Source organism: Cryptomeria japonica, chromosome 1 (genome assembly GCF_030272615.1).
Source record: "Cryptomeria japonica chromosome 1, Sugi_1.0, whole genome shotgun sequence".
NCBI lineage: Eukaryota > Viridiplantae > Streptophyta > Pinopsida > Cupressales > Cupressaceae > Cryptomeria > Cryptomeria japonica.
This window is the reverse complement of record NC_081405.1, coordinates 700,826,378-700,845,556: the sequence shown is the minus strand read 5'-3', so window position 1 is coordinate 700,845,556 and position 19,179 is coordinate 700,826,378.

Genomic DNA, 19,179 nt, shown 5'->3' with positions numbered 1-19,179 from the left:
TGTTTTCCACCACCCACTTCTGAAAGTTGAAGAATTCAAGGGTGCAATTACGGGCGGTATTTAGTATGCTTTCTGCAGAATCTTTGCTTTGTTCTGTCTCCTCCTCATTAGGGTTTTCACCCTTAGGCTTCAGAGCCTCTCTCTCAATTTCCGAGCCGACAATATTATGTTGAAAATTCTCAGGGATATGAATGTTGTCTTCTATCAGTGCAATGGATATGGTCATAAGAGTTTTGACTGTAGGAAGAATAAACATGCACCCTACAATAATTTTAAGGACGTTCCCTTTAATGAAAATGTTAAATGCTATAATTGTCAAGAATTTGGATGCATAGCAAAATTATGCAAAAACAAGAAGATCAAGCAAACAAAGGCAAATCCAGATCAAGGGTTGGTAACTGAACCAGAGCTCAATATAGTAGTAGACAAGAAGAAGGAAATCAAACTAGTTTGGGTTGAGAAAGAAAAGGAACAGGCCGAATCAAGTCTCTTAGTACAGACGACCTTGCATGCTGAAAGGAAAAATCTATGGGTGGTAGATAGTGGTTGTTCAAACCATATGACTGGTGAAAAAAAGAAATTCATCAAACTTGAAGACTGGAATGGTGGATCAGTAAGGTTTGGAGACAACTCCTCAATCAAAATAAAGGGAAAAGGAACTCTAAGCATTGATGGAAAACTGAAGGCACATGATGTATATTATGTGGAAGGCCTCAAGCATAATCTGCTGAGTGTGAGTTAGATGTGTGACAAAGGTTACAAATTCACCTTTGACTCAACCGGTTGCCAGATAAAGAAAGACAGTATCAGTAAAGTTGTGGCAGAAGGAAAGAGAACTAATGGAAATATTTATAATCTGAAGGAATGCTATGAGTCACAATGTATGTTAGGACAAGTAGATGAAAGTTGGTTGTGGCACAAAAGATTAGGTCATATAAATTTTGATAACTTAGTTGCAGTGAGAAAAAAGGGGCATGTGAGGAACATTCCACTCATCATCAAACTGGTAAACACATTTTGTGATGAATGTGTAAAAGGTAAGCATACAAAAGTGAGTTTTAGGACAAAGGAGCACAACACCTCAAGACCACTTGAAATTGTGCATACAGATCTATGTGGTCCAACTTGAACAAGAGCACTTTTCGGTGAAAGATACTTTATGCTCTTCATTGATGACTACTCAAGGATGGCATGGGTCACCTTTCTACAAGATAGATCCAATATATGCATCAGCCGTGGCAAGCCAAGGTCTTCCCAAAATCACCGGATATCCTCCCAGTGTTGCCTTTGGAGATAGAATCATAAAGTCTGCAAGGTATTCCCAAGAATCCAAAATAACCACCACATCTTCAATCATTCCATCAGGTCTCATTGTAGAGCTATCAACAAGCTGTAGAACTATGGGTGTAGGCCTTAGACTATTGTTTTCAAGTTGTTTCATTACTTCTCTTGTCATCACATTAATGGCTGCCCCTAAATCAATTAAAACATTTCTTATTTGGCAACCATTAATGACTATACTTACAACAGGACTACCTGGATCAGAGTATTTTGGAATTGCAACCTTGCCTAACATAATATTTTCTAATTGACCCATAACATGCACAATTTGCGGATCCTTCTTCTTCCTGCCAGGCTTTTTTAAACATGCTTCTCTCAGTGCCTTACTATATATAGGAACATCTTTTATTGCTTGCAACAATGGAATTTTAACACAAACATGAATGAGTTGATCTATAATATCAAAACCTTGCTCTTGTTATGTGAGAACTTCTTTTTCTTGCAATCTCTGGGGAAATGGCGATAATATCTTCTTCTGAGGTATTGTATCTGTTGGATTAGAGATTTCTTATTCTTCTTGTACCTCAGTGATAACTGGAGGAGATGGATTAGGCAGAGTGGTCCTAGATCAGAGGTGAATATCACTCAGGGATAGAGAATAGGTTGGGTATTGATTAAGATCAGCTGAATAAGCTTGTTGTTGCTGCTGAGATTTAATATTAGGATTTGGGATTGGTTGAGTGGGCAACTGCGTTGGTTTAGGAGGGACTATAGTGGCTGCAGAAGGAGGCATTATTGCAGGAGGCTATGGCTACTGAATAGGCTGTTGATAACCAGAAGATTGGGCAGTCCATGGCTGACCCCCCCTCCATTGAGGAGTAGGTTGCCAATTCCCTTGAAACTGACTTCCTTGGCCTTGAGGTGGATACCAATTCCCTTGTGGCTGCTGCCACTATGGCATTTGATTAGCAAAATTCTTCCCTTGGCCTTGAGAACTATACTAGTTTTGATAATTACCAAAACTTTGAGCATATGGTGATTGCCATTGGTTATTGGGTACATAAGAATTTCCACTATAACCAGAAAAAGAAAGTGGATCTAGAGGCATACCTTGTCTTTGGAAATTTGGCCTCCTTTGAGCAACATAGAAAACTTTCTCATCCTCACCATGTATTGGCTTGAAGTCAGGAACCTCAACATTTGCAACCATTTTACATCTACAATCCTTCTTTCACTGTCTACAATGAGGGCAAAATTCTGTAAGAATTGCATCAACCTCTTCATGCTTCTTCTTAGTTGAAAGTGTATCCATCTGAGTAGCCATATTATTTATGATGTCCTCCTTAAAGTCCTTCAATAAATGGCTAAGTTCCATTCTAGAAACTCCAGTACCAGATGCTGATGAAGGTGCTCCTGGCTTGAAACACTTGTTTTTTTTAGAAGTAGATCTGGAATACTTGTTACAAATTTGTCCTATTTCAGCCCAAGTGGATTGTGTAATGTCACCTCCTCCCATAAGATCCAAAGAATTAGTGCATTCATCACTGATTCCTCTAAAAAATATCAACTTGAGGGAATCTTCATTTAGAGTACTATGTTTGGAATTTTTGACACTAAACAGAAACCTCTCCAGATAATCTTCAAGACTCTTATCTTCTTTCTGTGTCATTCTAAAGATATCATCCCCATGATGATCAGTGCCTCTACAATACTCTTTATATTTTGTAAGAAACAATCATTTCATCTCATCCCATGTATTGATTGTGCCACTACCCAAGCTCATAAGCCATCTTAAAGACGATTCCTTCAAGCTGGCAGGAAATATTTTGAGTCTATGGGCATTTGTAGTATAGACAAAACTCCTACAGAGAACATCAAACTCAAACAAAAATGTGTCTGGATCCTCTGTCACCAATCCATAGAATTTAGGGAGGGAAGAAGCTGGAATGTTCTTGAGATTAGTGTTATCATGTTGATTAGATATGGGGAACTCAAACATTGGATCCAAAGGTGGTGGTGGTGGTGGATTATTTCCACCAGGAGGTGGGTTTCCTTGCATTGGACTTGTGGGGGTAGTTACTATATGAAATTCTTCTTCTTGAGGTCCAAAGAGGAACTGAAGACTACCTTTTGGAAATTCAGATTCAAGATGGTTCAAATTCTCTGGGGTTTGATAAAGTTTAGCAAAAGGGTTTATATGTAAGGAATTATTTTATGCATGATTATGATGATTGGGCAGAAATCTACCTAGAACATCTCTTCTTCGCCTATGCATGAAGATTCATGAAATTTTTTCAAACAATCAGATGCCAAAAAAAAAACAATTAACTAAAAATTGAAAAGACAATAATAATAATAGGTTCTTAGTTTGACACCATCCCCGACAATGGTGCCAAAAATGTTCAACCCAACAATAAGAATAATAACTCTAGTTGAAGTCTCAACCTGAAGTTTGGACATTCATCTGGTAAAGTCACTATTTTCATAGCTAATGTTCATTTGATTATCAACCCAGGGACGTAATACTTGAAATGGGTCTGCACTATATATGCACTAAGTTCAGGTGCGACAGCTATTCAACATTACTGCTGCAACTAACATTATGTGGAAAAGCTAAGCAAGAATTGAAACTATAGAAAGGCTACAAGAAAACTTCTGCATAAATTCATAAAAACAATACTGGATAAATTCAATGTTGATAAACAAAAATTACTCTATTCTGGTTTGGTTGCAGGAACAGTCAGTGGATCTATTTCCAGTGGCTACAGGAATAGTCAATACAAGAACGTCTATTGTAGCTAAGGAAAGAAAACCAATCTTAACAAATGCACAAGAACACTCACCAAGTGGGCCCCCTTGGATGAGTGATACCAGGCTTCCCAAAAACAATGCTAAAAGCTCAGAATAACATATTTTTATTCATCGTTCTTTGGAAGTCATTACATGATTCAATATGAAAAGAAAACTCAAAAATACTTAGGAAAAATCCTCTACTATGTTTCTCTTCTCTCTCTATCTAACCCCTAAGAAGACAAATAGCTTATTATTAAAAAGAAATCATCTACAACAGACAACATAAATCATGCCGAAAAGAAGAGGCGGATAATTGACCAAGAAAGGAGATAGCTGGAGTTATGCTACAGGAAACGCGGATCTAAATTGAACCACAGTCATAACATACTATGGCGGTATTTACAACTTCAATGTCCACCTAAGTTAGACATCGGTAGTATTGCTTGATTGCTCCGCTTATGCCATTCCTTACGCTTCTCAGTTTTTTTGGAATTTGATCTTTAGTCATCTTCTTGAGTATCCTTTCCTTCAACTGGCGTGAAAGGCGAACATCCACTGCAGCATCATTTATTCCCTACACTACAAAAGAAATAACATACAAGAACATACATACGCATTTTATTTAATCAAGACATCTATTAATTTCACATATGATATTGCCCTAAACAATCCGCATGGCAACAAGAATAAATCACATGGCTGCAGGAATAAACCACATGGCTGTAGGAATAAATTGGCAAAGATAAAATATGATTTAAAAGGTTTAGGCTAACATATGGAATACATATAGTAAATTTCCAATACATCACTACTACTATGCACACCAAAAGATGACAAAAACTCAAGAGTTTTGAGGATAGAAATATGACAATGTCTCAACTCATCACCTATATTACCGGTGTGACTGTTTAAGTAGTTAAGTAAATAACCAATATTCTCAAGTTAGATTAGAAGAAGAAAAAATTAGGAACCACTGATTCACCCCCCTCTCAGTGGTATTCTGTGTTCAACAATCTACAAATACTTCACAGATGAGTATCTGATCACCTTCAGATTTCAGGTAGATGTTGTTGTCCTCACTTTTTCTCTGAAATCCTATCTTCACAAGATGAGAGTGTAACCGTTCATACCATGCCCTTGGTGTTGGTTTTAATCCATACAGGGCCTTGTGTAATCTACACACAATGTTATTATCTTCTGACAAAGAAAACCCATCCGGTTGCTCAATATACACTTCTTCTTCTAGGATTCCATTCAAGAATGTAGACTTCACATCCATCTAGTATACCTTGAATCCCTTGAATGCTGCAAATGCAAGTGGCATTTAGACACCTTCTAGTCTTGCCACCAGGGCAAAGGTTTCTCCATAGTCTTCCTCTTCCTAAGCATATCCCTTGCATACAAGTCTTGCCTTGTTCCTTACTACTGTGCCTTCTTCATTCAGCTTATTCTTGAAGACCCATTTGGTACCTATGACATTGTTGTGTTCCGATCTGGGCACCAAGGACCATGTTGCATTCTTTTCTATCTGGTCCATCTCCTCTTCCATTGCCTTTATCCAGTCTTCATCGGTAAGTGCCTCTCTAGTGGTTTTAGGCTCAAACTCTGAAATCATGCAAGAGTTTTCTTTCACCTTTCTCCTTGTGAGTATCCCTACATCTCTGTCTCCTATGATCTGCTTCGGATCATGATGTAATTTCACATACCTAGGAATGACCCTAGTTGGTTCCGCTTGCTTTTCCTCTTCTTCTTCTTCTTCTTCTTCTTCTTCTTCTTCTTCTACTTTATCTTCTTCTTCACCTACTGTAGATTCTGCTAGTATAGGAACACTGAGGTCGTTTTGGTGTTTGCAACTTGTTTCCTTCTTAATCGGTTCCTAGAAGGCTACAACCGGTTCATCTTCCGCTTTCTTGCTACTGGTTTCCTTGGGCTCCTCAGGGGATTCATCAACCTTGACATTGATACTCTCAACAATTTTTTGAGTCCTGTTGTTGTAGCATTTGAGAGCTTTGCTTTTAGTGGAATATCCTAGAAATATTCCTTCATCACATTTAGCATCAAAATTTCTCAAATGCTCACCTCTCCTGATATAGAACTTACTACCAAACACTTTGAAATAACTCACATTAGGAGTTTTTCTGTTCCAGTACTTGTAAGGCGTTTTGTCTTTACCTTTCTTGATGAGTACCTGGTTCATAGTATAGACTGCAGTGCTCACCGCTTCCCTCCAAAATGTGTGAGTGATATTTTCTTGAATCAACATAGTCCTTGCCACTTCAACTACAGTCCTATTATTCCTTTCTATTGTGGTGTGCTTGGGGCAGACAACTGCCTCTTGATGCCATTCTCTTCACAGTACTTGTTGAATTCATTAGAAGTAAACTCATCTCCCTGTTCGGTTCTTAGGCATTTTATTCTTCTGCCACTTTCCTTCTCCACCAATGCTCTAAAGGCTTTGAACTTTCCAAATGCCTCAGACTTGTCTTTCAAGAATGTGACCCACATCATTCTTGACCAGTCATCGGTAAGGATCATGAAATACCGATCTCCATAAATACTTCTTGTTTTCATCAGACCACATAGATCAGTGTGCACTAGATCAAGTAAGTTCTCTGCTGAAAAAGGCTTACCTTTGAATGTTGAGGAAGACATCTTCCCAAGCTGACATTCTCTGCATAAAGCATTCTCCGGTTTGTTCAGCAAAGGCAATCCTCTTACTGCCTTGATCTTACTAGCTTCAAAAATATTATCAAAATTCATATGACAGAGTCTCCTATGCCATATCCAACTATCATCAAATTTCGCCACCAAGCACTGACTAATCTTGGCATTTAGCTGAAACAGGTTTCCTCTGGTCTGCTTACTAGTGACAATAATTTCAACAAGTTCTTTCCAATTATTCTACAGACTCCACATTTGAACTCCAGAATAAGTCCTTTATCGTTTAGCTGAGCAACACTCAAAAGGTTGTGCTTAAGGCCTTCTAACCAATAGACGTCATCTGCACTGCTCTTTCCATTCAGTGAGATGGATCCTTTTCCTTTCACCATGCAAGGTGCATCGTTGCTGTAGCGTCCTAAAATTGCGACACTTGCAATTTTGACTGCATTTGGGTCTTCACGATGGCGGCGCAACACGGAACCTGAATGGAGACCCCGAAACCTGTTTATGACACCAAAAACTGCATTTTTCAAGCACCCTGGCCTGATCCTCCTTGCACCCCGCTGTCCCTGGAGGTGGGACCATGGCGCCCAGCGCCCTGGTCCTTCAGGACTAGGGCACCTAGCGCCCTGGTCCCCCAGGACCATGGCGCCCAGCGCCCTGGTCCCTGGCCCTATTTTGGGCCCGGTCTCCTATGGGGCTTCGGGTCTTTATGTTTGCAATTTGGAAAATAGTACTTCCTGGTCGGCCCAAGGTCGGAAAAATCAGTCTTTTAACCCTAATTGACAAGTATAGAAACTACATTTCCTCTCCCATTTTGAGGAGGAGGGACATATGTGTACAAGACGCGGAAACGATACTCAAGCATTCAAGCATTTCCTTCAAGCAATTGATCATTCTAAGTCTCCATTCAAGGCTAAGTGTTGCATTCAAGACAAGGATTCAACCATTGAAGAGGAGATCACATATCACATACAACATACAACATACAACAACATCTACACCTTCGCATGTAAGAATACAAACATTCTTACAACAAGGTACTAGTACTTGTTTTACATTACAATCATTTACATTTACAGCAATTTCTCATTTCTTGGTTAATTCCAAAATCGGGGTTTGACCTAAAGGCAAACCCCTCATCCCTAACCCCCCAATCGTCCTCTCTTTTCTGTGTGTAGGTTGCAGGTACGCGGCTGTAATTGAAGATCTGGAATCCTTGTGCAGAGACGAACAGATCCCCCTTCATTTCGCGGATTTTTCGGAGGACCGTGTGCACGTCGGGCGCCATCGTCCCGTCAACTTTTGCTCAAATTTGCAGAACAACACTGTCTCGACATTTTACTGCTAATTCCAGGTCCGCAGCTTCATCCCATATCCCTATCTCTGTTTATAAGCAAATCTTTCCTACTTTACATGCATTCCTAGTTCAATCATTCTTTCCACATTTCTTTACAAAAGAGGGTATCCTTGATGTCTTGACCCTTGAAACTCATATAGAATCCAATCTTGCATTGCGTGGGATTGGATCTTGTGGGTTTCAACCCCTCTTTTGAATGTAAAGTCCCTCCTAAGTGAAAACCATCAACCCTAGTGACTCTCCCTTCTCTCTCTTTGGAGTTGGGGAGGGGAGAACAACTAGGGTTCGATTTTTTCCGCTTTACATTTTGGTGAACCTGACGTGAACATCCTTTCTGATTATTCATGGTTAGATCTGAAAATTGGATGCCTTGATTACATTTCCATGTTTGATCTTTTGCAAATTTTAGAGGTTGATTGCATAAAAACCCTAAAATTTTCTTTTTTAAGTAATTAAACTTGTGAAATGTTTAATTGTTAATGCTTGTTTTAGATCTACCCTTCTATTGCAAATTGTCAATTCATATTTGTGCTTTAATTCTGAAAATTAAGTGGTTAAATGTCAAAACCCTAATTTTTAAGACCTTCTTGATTCAACCTTTGACTGATAATTTCACTAATCAAAACACCTCCAAATCGGCTGTAACTTTGGATTCCGCAATAAAATCACAATATCCTTCATCCTTGAAAATTTGGAAAAAAGTTGCGAGGACCGTGTGCACCCTGAGCGCCATCATCCCTGACATTTTTTCCGAAATTTCGGGAGCTAGATCTTACTGTATTTTTCTGCTAAAATCCAAAATTTTCGCTGATTTTATCAATTTTAACACCTTCAAAATTAAAGTCAAAGTTGGTCTAGTGATTGCTTGGATTGAGGCTTCTAATCATTCAAAAATTGTTGAAATTGAAATTTGTATCAAAATTGTGTTTCTTACAGTCCTAAATCTGAAAAGTGTGTTAGCATTCATTCGAAATTTCAGTACTTTATTCAATTTTTTGCAATTTGTGACTTTTGAAATTAAGTGTTTAATTGCAACAACCTTGATTTCCACTTTCAAATTTGAATTTTGCATGAAATTGAGTCAATTTTTAATTTTCAAAGCCTGCATTGCTTTCAGTATTCCCTCTAAAATCATAAAATTCAAAATTTCAGTTTCCCTCTCTTTTTCAAAATTCAAAATTTACATTTTTCAACAATCTTGGTAGGGTTCAATTTTGAGATTGCAACTTTAATTTGGCCTATCTACAGATCGTAAAATCACTAGCTTTAAAATCATCATAACTTTCATCCCTGAAAATTTCGAAAAAAGTTGCGAGGACTGTGTGCACTCCGTTCGCCACGGTCCCGGACATTTTTTCCGAAATTTTGGGAGATTGTCCTGATTGCATTTAACAGCTTAAAGCTAGGAGATTGGCTGATTTTATTGAAATTTGCTACCTCTAAAATTCAAAATCTTCTCTCTTTAGTGCATGAGTCTTACAACAATAAGCCCTACTTATACTATTCCTATTAGACGAAGCCTTAGAATTAAGTCTTTCCAAGGTGTAATTACCGAGGAGATGGAACCTAATTTGAATGGCCTTTTTAACGAGGACATGGGTAATTCCTCTAATCCTCTTAAAGATGAAGAAGCTCTCCATGAGGTTTCTGTAGAACAACTTTCAAAATTGGATAACCAATTTGATGATTTTCAACAATGGATGTCTCAAGAATACCCCGATAGTGAAGCTCTTTCATTAATTGAGGGTCTAAAATGTATGGTTCAAAGTGATAAGAATGGAATTGATATTTTGCGTGGTATTGCACACATTGTGGATTCGAATGTGATGCCTATGAAAAGTTGTACCGAAACCTTAGGTTACACACAACCTCCTACTCAAGTTAATCATTCTATTCCTTTGACAACTCCTATCGCTAGTATACCTACTTTTACATCAAACATAATGACTACTTCAATACAAGACATTCCTCCTATGATCACCAGTCATGGGGGCAATCCCTCTTCTTCAATCAACCCTCTTCCTTCATTCAATCCGACTTCTTCATTCATTCCTTCAATGAGTGTTCCTCTTATATCTCCACAAATGAACATGACGCAAGGGGGCAATTCATTTAACCATTCCATTCCTCCTTGTAGTGTTCCTCCTTTCCAATCATCTCCTATGACTAACTATCATAGTGTCCCACCACCTTACTCTCTACCTTCTTTCAATAACATAATACCTCCATCACAATCTAACACGTCTAATATGAACTCTTCGACTGAAGCGACCATTAACAATCTTGCACAAACTATCTCTTCCTTACAGCAACAAATTGCCTCTATGAATCAATCTAAGTTTAGTGTGCCCACATTTGATGTTGCGAGCCCACTTTCTCTTGACATTGTTCGAGCTATTCCCCCTAAACATGTTGAAATTCCACATTTGGAGCTTTATAATGGTAAGGGTGATCCTCTAACACATGTTAAGACCTTTCAAACAATATGTACCGATTTTGCTTATGACCAAAGGTTGCTTGCAAAACTATTTACTAGAACATTAAGAGATAAAGCCTTACAATGGTATTGCTCGTTGCCTTCCTATTCTAGTACTTCTTTCGAACAACTTGCAAATGCTTTCTGATGCTCTGCAAAAAGGATTAGAAAACCTGTTTGATGGCAACACACACAAGAGCACAAGAAACAAACGTTAGTGTTAGCAACAAAAGATTATCCTAAACAGGCATATCAAGAGAGATATTAAGCATGAAATAGAAAGCATATAAACATAAAATGAAATAGCTAATCAAGATGCTCATAGTTGCTCCTCCCTTGTTCCTCTCCTCTCCAAGTCCCAAATGAGTGTAGCTCTCAGCAGCTTTTTGCACTATGGATGCTTATGGAGGATTGAGATTTAATACTAAGCTTCAAATATGAAATGAAAAGCTAAATACTATGCTAGAGTAGATAGTGATGCTATGAAAAAGCTCTATGCTAATGCCAGTATAACAACAATACTCTAAAATGCTTCTCTTTTGCTTGAGGAGAAGGGTTCTATTTATAGAAGAAATGGGGAAATGAAGGGTTAAGATTGAATGGTTTAATCAAGGGCCAAGTTTGAAAGTTGGGGATCCATGTGCACAATTGGCACCAATAAAATGGTGACAAGTGTCAACATAGGATTGGGTTGAGAGAAGAGGTTGGAGGCATTAAAGGCTTGAGAAGACCTCATGGTTATCTAGAAGGTAAGGGTCAAGTCTAAATTAAGATTACCCATTGGATTAAGAGTTAATCCAAGGATAAACCTTTGTGCAAATGTTTAAGAGATAATCATGGTTAAAGCATTAATGGCCTGATGAGACCTTTGGGTTGGGTAGAGGTTGAGTCAAAATAAATGTTTTAACCATGTGGGAGGGTTGAATTAACCATTAATGGTTATTGGAGACTTTGGGGATTAAGTGGTTGAAGGTTGGAAGCCTTCAATGGTTATCAAAGACTTTGAGCCATTTAGTGGTTGAAGGTTGAAAGCCTTTAATGGTTATCAAAGACTTTGAGCCATTTAGTGGTTGAAGGTTGAAAGCCTTCAATGGTTATCAAAGACTTTGAGGGTTAATTTGTTGAACACACAAAGCATTAATTGCTTTTCAAAGACTTTGGAGTCTTTGAGAAGTGACTCCAATTTGCTTAGGAATGTGACAATATTTAAGGGATGGATTAGGCTAATTAGGAAGGGTTTAGAAGAATTTAGAAGGGGTTTAGGCATGCAAGTGGATTTTGTAGGAAAATGCAAGTGGGAGAAATTTTGGTATTTTCAATTAAAATAAAATCATTTATTTCAATTAAATGGTGTAAGTTGAATTTGGATAAATATTTAAATAAATATTAATTTATTTAAATGAGAAAATGAAGATAAAGCATTAAAATGCTTGAAGACTTTGAGGGAAACCATTAAAGGCTTGAAGACTTTAAGGAAAACCATTAAAGTCTTAAGAAGATTATAGAAGGAAGCCATCAAGTTTGAAGACTTTAAAGCCATCAAGTTTGAATACTTTAAGGGAAACCATTAAAGGTTTCAAGTGGGTGAGGATAAAGGTGATTTTAAATAAATGAGTTATTTATTTAAAATAATTGTGCAACTTGTATTTGTAGGAAAATGCAAGTGGGTGGAGGATAAAGGTGATTTTAAATAAATGATTTATTTATTTAAATGTGAGAGGTGGGATTTTGGGGGTTTTAAATAAATATTAATTTATTTAAATGTGAGAGAAGATTTAATTAAATAAATATGATTTATTTATTTAATTAATGGTCTGAATTTGGTTAAGTGAATTAAATCAAATAAATTGAATAATTTATTTAATTAATAGGAGAATAGGGTTAAGATGAATTAATTAAATATTAATTTAATTAATTATTAATTGATGGTTAAATAATCAAATAAATACTAAGTATTCATTTAATTAAGTGGACAGATTTATGTGACTACATTTGCCCCTCTTTGAGACGGTGCGGTTTATCGCGTCGTTTCAAAGAAAGAAAAATAGGTGTGAAGAAATGCCCCATAAAATGTAAATTTAATGGGTGGTATGCCCCCTCGAGAGATGGGCCGATTTTTTTTTGAAAAATCGGGCGATCTCTCGAAAAAGAATGAAAAGCGAAGGGGAGGTAGAATAGAAGAAATTAGAACTAATGATGAAAGAATGGGAGAAAATGGAGTGAATATGAAGAAACAACAAGCCAACGAATACCCTGAGGTCATGCAAGAGATACATAGCAGATGTAGTGTGGGGTTTGGATTGATGTTATACAATTGATCAAAATTGGTTGGACAATCTGGTGCAATCGGTTTAATTGCCTCGGTCAAGTCAAAGCGTGACAGTTGATGTCAGTTGGTCGCTTGGACAAGATAAAGTCTGAGTAAGTGAATCAAAGTGACCTGATGTGACTTAGACAATTGATGTAATTGCCCGATGAAGTCAAGGTATATGAAGCAAAATACTCGTTGAGACGTAGACAATTGATGTAATTGTCTGTTGGATTGTGTTTGATTGGCTAATCAATTGATAGGATGTGCGTGTGATGGATGGTTGTGGGGAATCATGGTAGCCCCGTTGAGACTAGGTCATTGTGATAAATGCCTGATGTAGTCTAGGATTACCATAATCGATTACCTGTTGAGACCCGAAGATACTTGATCAGAGTATCTGTTGATAGTCTAGGTGTGTGGGAGTCGATGTATCTATGCAAATAGAGTAACTTTCTTGACTTATTGGATGACTTAGGATAGGAAACACAATCCCTCCTATTTAGAGATGGATGGTGATGAACGTGGCTTGATTAGGTTGATTGGGACACGATGTAGGGTATGTGATGGTGATTATCGAAATGGGGAGGGTGGGGGGGGGTTCAATGTTAGATAGAAGAAATGGAGGACCTATTACATTCCTATGGAAGAAGAGGAAAATAGAGTATCCATTGTCATTACTATGTATGAATGATATGCAGCTATTTATGAATGTATGGATGGATGGAATGCAACGAAATGCAATATATACAAATGAGATGGAATGATGATCCATGGTGCTTTATTTTTCATCATTGAGCTTTAAAATGTTATAAGAAAATACAAGCAACTTGACATAAAGATTCAAGGTGACTAGAGTATTTCTTACATGGATTTTATATAGCAAGTTAATACAAGCAACTTGATATAATGGATCAAGTTGACCTGAGTATTGCTTGCGGAACAGACAAGGATTATCTCCTTTCATGCATGACTTGGATTGTCCTCCTTGATCTTAGGCTGATCATATCCTGAGACAAGTGCATACCGTACTAAGAAATAAAAACCTTTATCCAAATTGGATGAGGAGGAACCAAAGAATGAGCAGTGTACCTGTAAACAAACAATATATACATAAAGAATAAAGAATATGGATCCTTGGTAATGGTTCATGCTCATATGGTCAAGGTATACGCTGTAGTCAGCAAGCCGTAATGATCTATGACTGCATTTGGCATAAGATCACGTAGCTTAGTGAACTTCCCACGTAGACACCATTAGTACATGCCCCAGAACTTCATCGGAAATAATGCGCAAACGATACAAAACAATGCTGAAAGATCCCGATACAGATAAACAAATGATTGTACTCACAAATCAACCAAGTATTTGACAGCCTAACAGAATTTTCTTGTCAAAGAAAACATCATCTTGTCTTTGTTTTGGTAAGGAAGGATGCATCCTTGTTTTAAAGACAGTTTTGGATTGTTGATGTGGATTGTGTGGTTGTTTGGTAAATGGTCATTGTGTGAGTAGTTTGTCGCAATGTTTGTTTTGGTATCTGCATGGATGAGTATGTACAAGGTGTTGCCATGTTTTTGTGTGATTTTTCAATGGTTTTGTCGATGTTTTTGGATTTTGAATTGTTTTGAATGCTTTTGGTATTTTTGCGAGATATTTTTGAATGTTTTTGGATTTTTGATGATTGTTTGAATGAAGAACTTAATGAATCATAAGACAATGTAGAATCCACTTCCATCAATAGGTTAAAGGCATTGCCCCCAGTTTTAGACATGACTATGAAAAAGCGGGATGCAAGATGTATGGAGTACTATCATAATTGCAGAGGAATAACAAGCCATGGTTGATGGATGGATGTGTGTATGTATGAATGTGATTGCAACGAGCCTGAAAGATACTAGAGCCATTGCCTTTACGAGTGGCGCCTGTTTGCCAGGTTTTCGCCATCGTACTTACCCAAGGTGCCACTGGAGTGGTTGTTCACTGTTTGGATGCATGATTTTTCTTTACTTTTTTGTTTTGAATGGTTTTGTATTTTCTTTAGGACATTTTCTGAATGTTTTTGATATTTTCTGATATGTAGGGGAGCCTGATGCTCTGTACACCTTAGGTATAAAACCGTTTGAGGTGCATGCTGTTGATTGGATCTGCGAGCGGTTCTCCGTCTGATGTAGCCAACTGATATGCCCCGGACCCGAATACAGCAGTGACAACATATGGGCCCAACCAGTTTGATTCAAACTTTCCTTGATGTTCTCTGTTTGGTTGGTTGCGAGGATTTTCTCGAAGAACAAGATCACCTACCTCAAATGTACGAGATCTAACTCGGTGATTGTAGCTTCTACTCATGCGCTGCTGATAGGCTTTGAGGTGATTGTATGCAGCTTGTCGCTTCTCATCAAGTAACTCTAAGTCCTGAAGGCGTGAGACTCTGTATGCTTCATCATCAATGAGATTATGCAAGGAAACTCGTAATGATGGTATCTCAACCTCAATAGGTAAGATAGCTTCGGCACCATAGACCAATGAATAAGGAGTTGCACCTGTAGGGGTCCGAATGCTAGTTCGATATGCCCATAGCGCTGGATTCAATTGAACATGCCAATCACGGCCGGCATCATTGACTGTCTTCTTTAGGATTCTCAATATGTTTTTATTGGATGCTTCGGCCTGACCATTGCCTTGTGGGTAATAGGGAGTGGAAAAGCGGTGTTGGATATGAAATTTCTCACAAAGCTCACGGACATCCTGATTTTTGAAAGGAAGACCATTATCTGTGATGATGGAGATGGGTACACCATACCGGCAGATGATGTAGTTGAGGATGAATGAGGCGATCTGCTTGCCGGTGACTTGGGTAAGTGGAACAGCTTCGATCCACTTGGTGAAATATTCGGTAGCAGTAATAATGAATTTATGGCCATTGGATGAAGATGGATGAATCTTACCCACAAGGTCAAGGCCCCATTGACAAAAAGGCCATGGTGTTGTGATTGGTTGCAGTTCTTGAGCTGGTGCATGTATTAGGTCGCCATGAACTTGACATTTTTTGCACTTCCTAACAAAGTAGTAGGAATCCTTTTCCATAGAGGGCCAATAGTATCCAGCTCGCATGATCTTCTTGGCGAGTGACGAACCACTTGAATGAGTCCCGCAAATTCCTTCATGTACCTCTTCCAAAGCCTTTGTTATCTCACCTTGTTCCAGACATCGAAGGAGAGTACCATCAAGACCGCGTCGGTATAGGGTTTCGGCAATAATGGTATATCGAGCAGTTTGGCGAATGAAGGTTTTACGTTGGTTATTTGATTGGTTGGGAGGAAGGGTGTGATCGCGGAGATAGGTGTAGAACTCACCGTACCATGGGGATTCAAAACCAACAAGGCAACATATCATTTCAGATTCGGGGATATCATAAGCGGGGATCCAAAGTTGTTCTACCAAGAACTCGTAGCGTGTTGAATTCTGTGGAAGATCTAGTAGAGATGCGATGGTAGCCATGGCGTCAGCAGCTCGATTCTGATCTCTTGGTATCTGCTCAAAAGTGATAGTAGTAAATGATGTCTTTAGACTGTCCACCATTTGCTTGTATGACATGAGTTTATCATCTTTGGTCTGATACTCATCTGTTGCTTGTCGAATGACTAGTTGGGAATCGCCATATACTTGCAGTTCTTTTAATTTCCATTGTATGGCTAATCTGAGTCCTGTGATCAAGGCCTCATACTCTGCTATGTTGTTTGTGCATGGAAATGTGAGCCTGTAAGACTTCGGGATGCTATCACCTTGAGGTGTGATAAACAGAATGCCTGCCCCCGAGCCGTGCCTAGTGTATGAACCATCAAAATATAATTTCCATGGTTGTACTTCTGTGATCATGAATATCTCTTCGTCTGGAAAATTGGAAATGAGAGGATGATCACCTATGAGAGGTGCATCGGCCAACTGATCTGCAATGACCTGCCCTTTGATAGCTTTACGGTCCACATACTCAATGTCAAATTCACTTAGAATCATCACCCATTTGGCCAAGCGACCTGTCAATGCTGCTTTGCTGAGTAAATACTTGAGTGGATCAATCTTTGCAATGAGTTGTACCTTGTGTGTTAACAGATAGTGCCTCAGTTTAGTGGCTGCCAAGATTACTGCTAGGCAAGCTCGCTCAATAGGTGTGTAATTGAGTTCATAGCCCACCAGTGTGCGAGAGATGTAGTAAATAGCACACTCTTTACCTTCTGCATTATGTTGTGCCAGTAGTACACCCAATGCTGTACTTGTCGCTGAGATATAAAGTAACAACGGTCTACTTGGATCTGGTGGCATCAGCAAGGGTGGATTCATGAGATAGTCTTTAAGTGCCTGAAATGCTTGCTGGCATCTGTCATCCCATTGAAAGCGGATGTTCTTGTGTAGTAGGTGTGTGAATGGGTGACACTTATCAGCCAATTGTGCAATGAATCTTCGGATAGATTGAAGCCGTCCTTGTAGTGTTCTTAGCTGACTGATATTCCTTGGAGGTGGCATGTCCATGATTGCCTTAACCTTTGCTGGATCGACCTCAATACCTTTGCTTGAGACAATGTATCCTAGAAGCTTCCCGGAGGTCACTCCGAAGACACATTTCTTTGGGTTGAGTCGAACATGGTATTGTTCCAGTCTATCAAAGATTTCATCTAAGATGTGGAGATGCCCATCTCTAGTGAGTGATTTTGCTAGTAAGTCATCCACATAATCTTCCATCATAGTATGCATCATGTCATGGAAGATGGTAGTCATTGCTCTTTGATAAGTCGCTCCTGCATTTTTTAGACCAAAAGGCATTACATTCCAGCAGTATGTGCCCCATGGACATGTGAAGGCTGTCTTATGTTGGTCCTCTGGTGCGATCTTTATTTGATTGTATCCTGAAAAGCCATCCATGAGTGAAAGCATGGCATGTCCTGCTGTCAAATCTACTATGATGTCGATATTTGGTAGAGGGAAGTCATCCTTAGGACATGCCTTATTCAGATCTCTGAAGTCTGTACAAATGCGGATGCCCCCTTTTGGTTTGCCAACTGGTACAATGTTGGAGATCCATTCTGCATAATCAATTGGTCTAATGAAACCAACATCCAGGAGTTTCTTGAGTTCTGTTTTGACTAGCACGACAATCTGAGGATGCATCTTACGAAGCTTCTGCTTGACAGGTTTGGCTCCTTTTGCTACTGTGAGATGATGCATGACTAAATCAGGATCAAGCCCAGGCATGTCTGCATATGACCATGCAAAGTTGATCTGACGCTGTTGGAAGAACTCTATAAATTGAGGTTGTTCCTCTGGAGTGAGAAGAGATGCCAGATGTATGATATGAGGGTTTTCAGGAGTCCCCACATTGTATTCTTTAGTCTCCTCAATGAGGATCGTTGATCGTTCCTGTTGTGTATTAGCAGGGAGAATGTCAAACCCTTCATCCTCAGGCGCCTCAGAGAGGTTTTCACCGTTGGATACGCTCTTTCTTTTTACTTTTGTTGGATCAAACAGTGCCACAGTGTGGTTTTCACTAGAAGATCCATGTTTTAATGTTATATTTTTGCAGCTGAAGGGTTTGGCATCCGCCCCGAAGTATGCTGCGCTATTAAGTTCAATTGCGAATCCAGCTTTGTGATCCCCGCTTGGTAGATTATCCCTTAATTCCAAAAAGTCAATGATAGCCTCATCGTTTTGGAAGAGGTCAAGACATGGGGGATTTGGTTGGTTCCATTCGATGAGTTCAGGGTGGATAATGGGCATTACTTCATCGATTAAGTTAAGTGCGGGAGATGTATCAGTGAGGGTTAAGACAGTGTGGTGAAGGTCGTTGATGGTACTCTCCCTGTCAGAATCAGGCGTAGGATGAGACGTAGGGTCTGTGGAAGATGTTTCCAGCTCAGGTACCCAAGTGGTCTTTATCTGTGCTTCTCCGTAAACAGGGATGTCTTTGCGGGGTGGAGGTGGTGATGTGTCTTCCTCATCTGAAGTGTTAAGTTGCACTGAATCGAATTCCCACTCATGTGAGTCAGTCTCTGAATCACTCTCCAGCATCCGATTGCTATACCATACTGGGATGTCTTTGGAGTTGAACACGGCAGGCGTGATTGGTTTATGTATCTTTGTAGTGATCGGTGCTGCAGGAACCGTGATGGGATTTAAAGGATCTGTCACTAGAAGTATTGGTAATGGTGACTCAGTGGCTTTTGCTGGAACTACTGGTGCCATAGATGTCGCTGCGGGTGCGGAGATAGTTGCGGCTGCTATGGGTGCTGCTGATGGGATTACTGA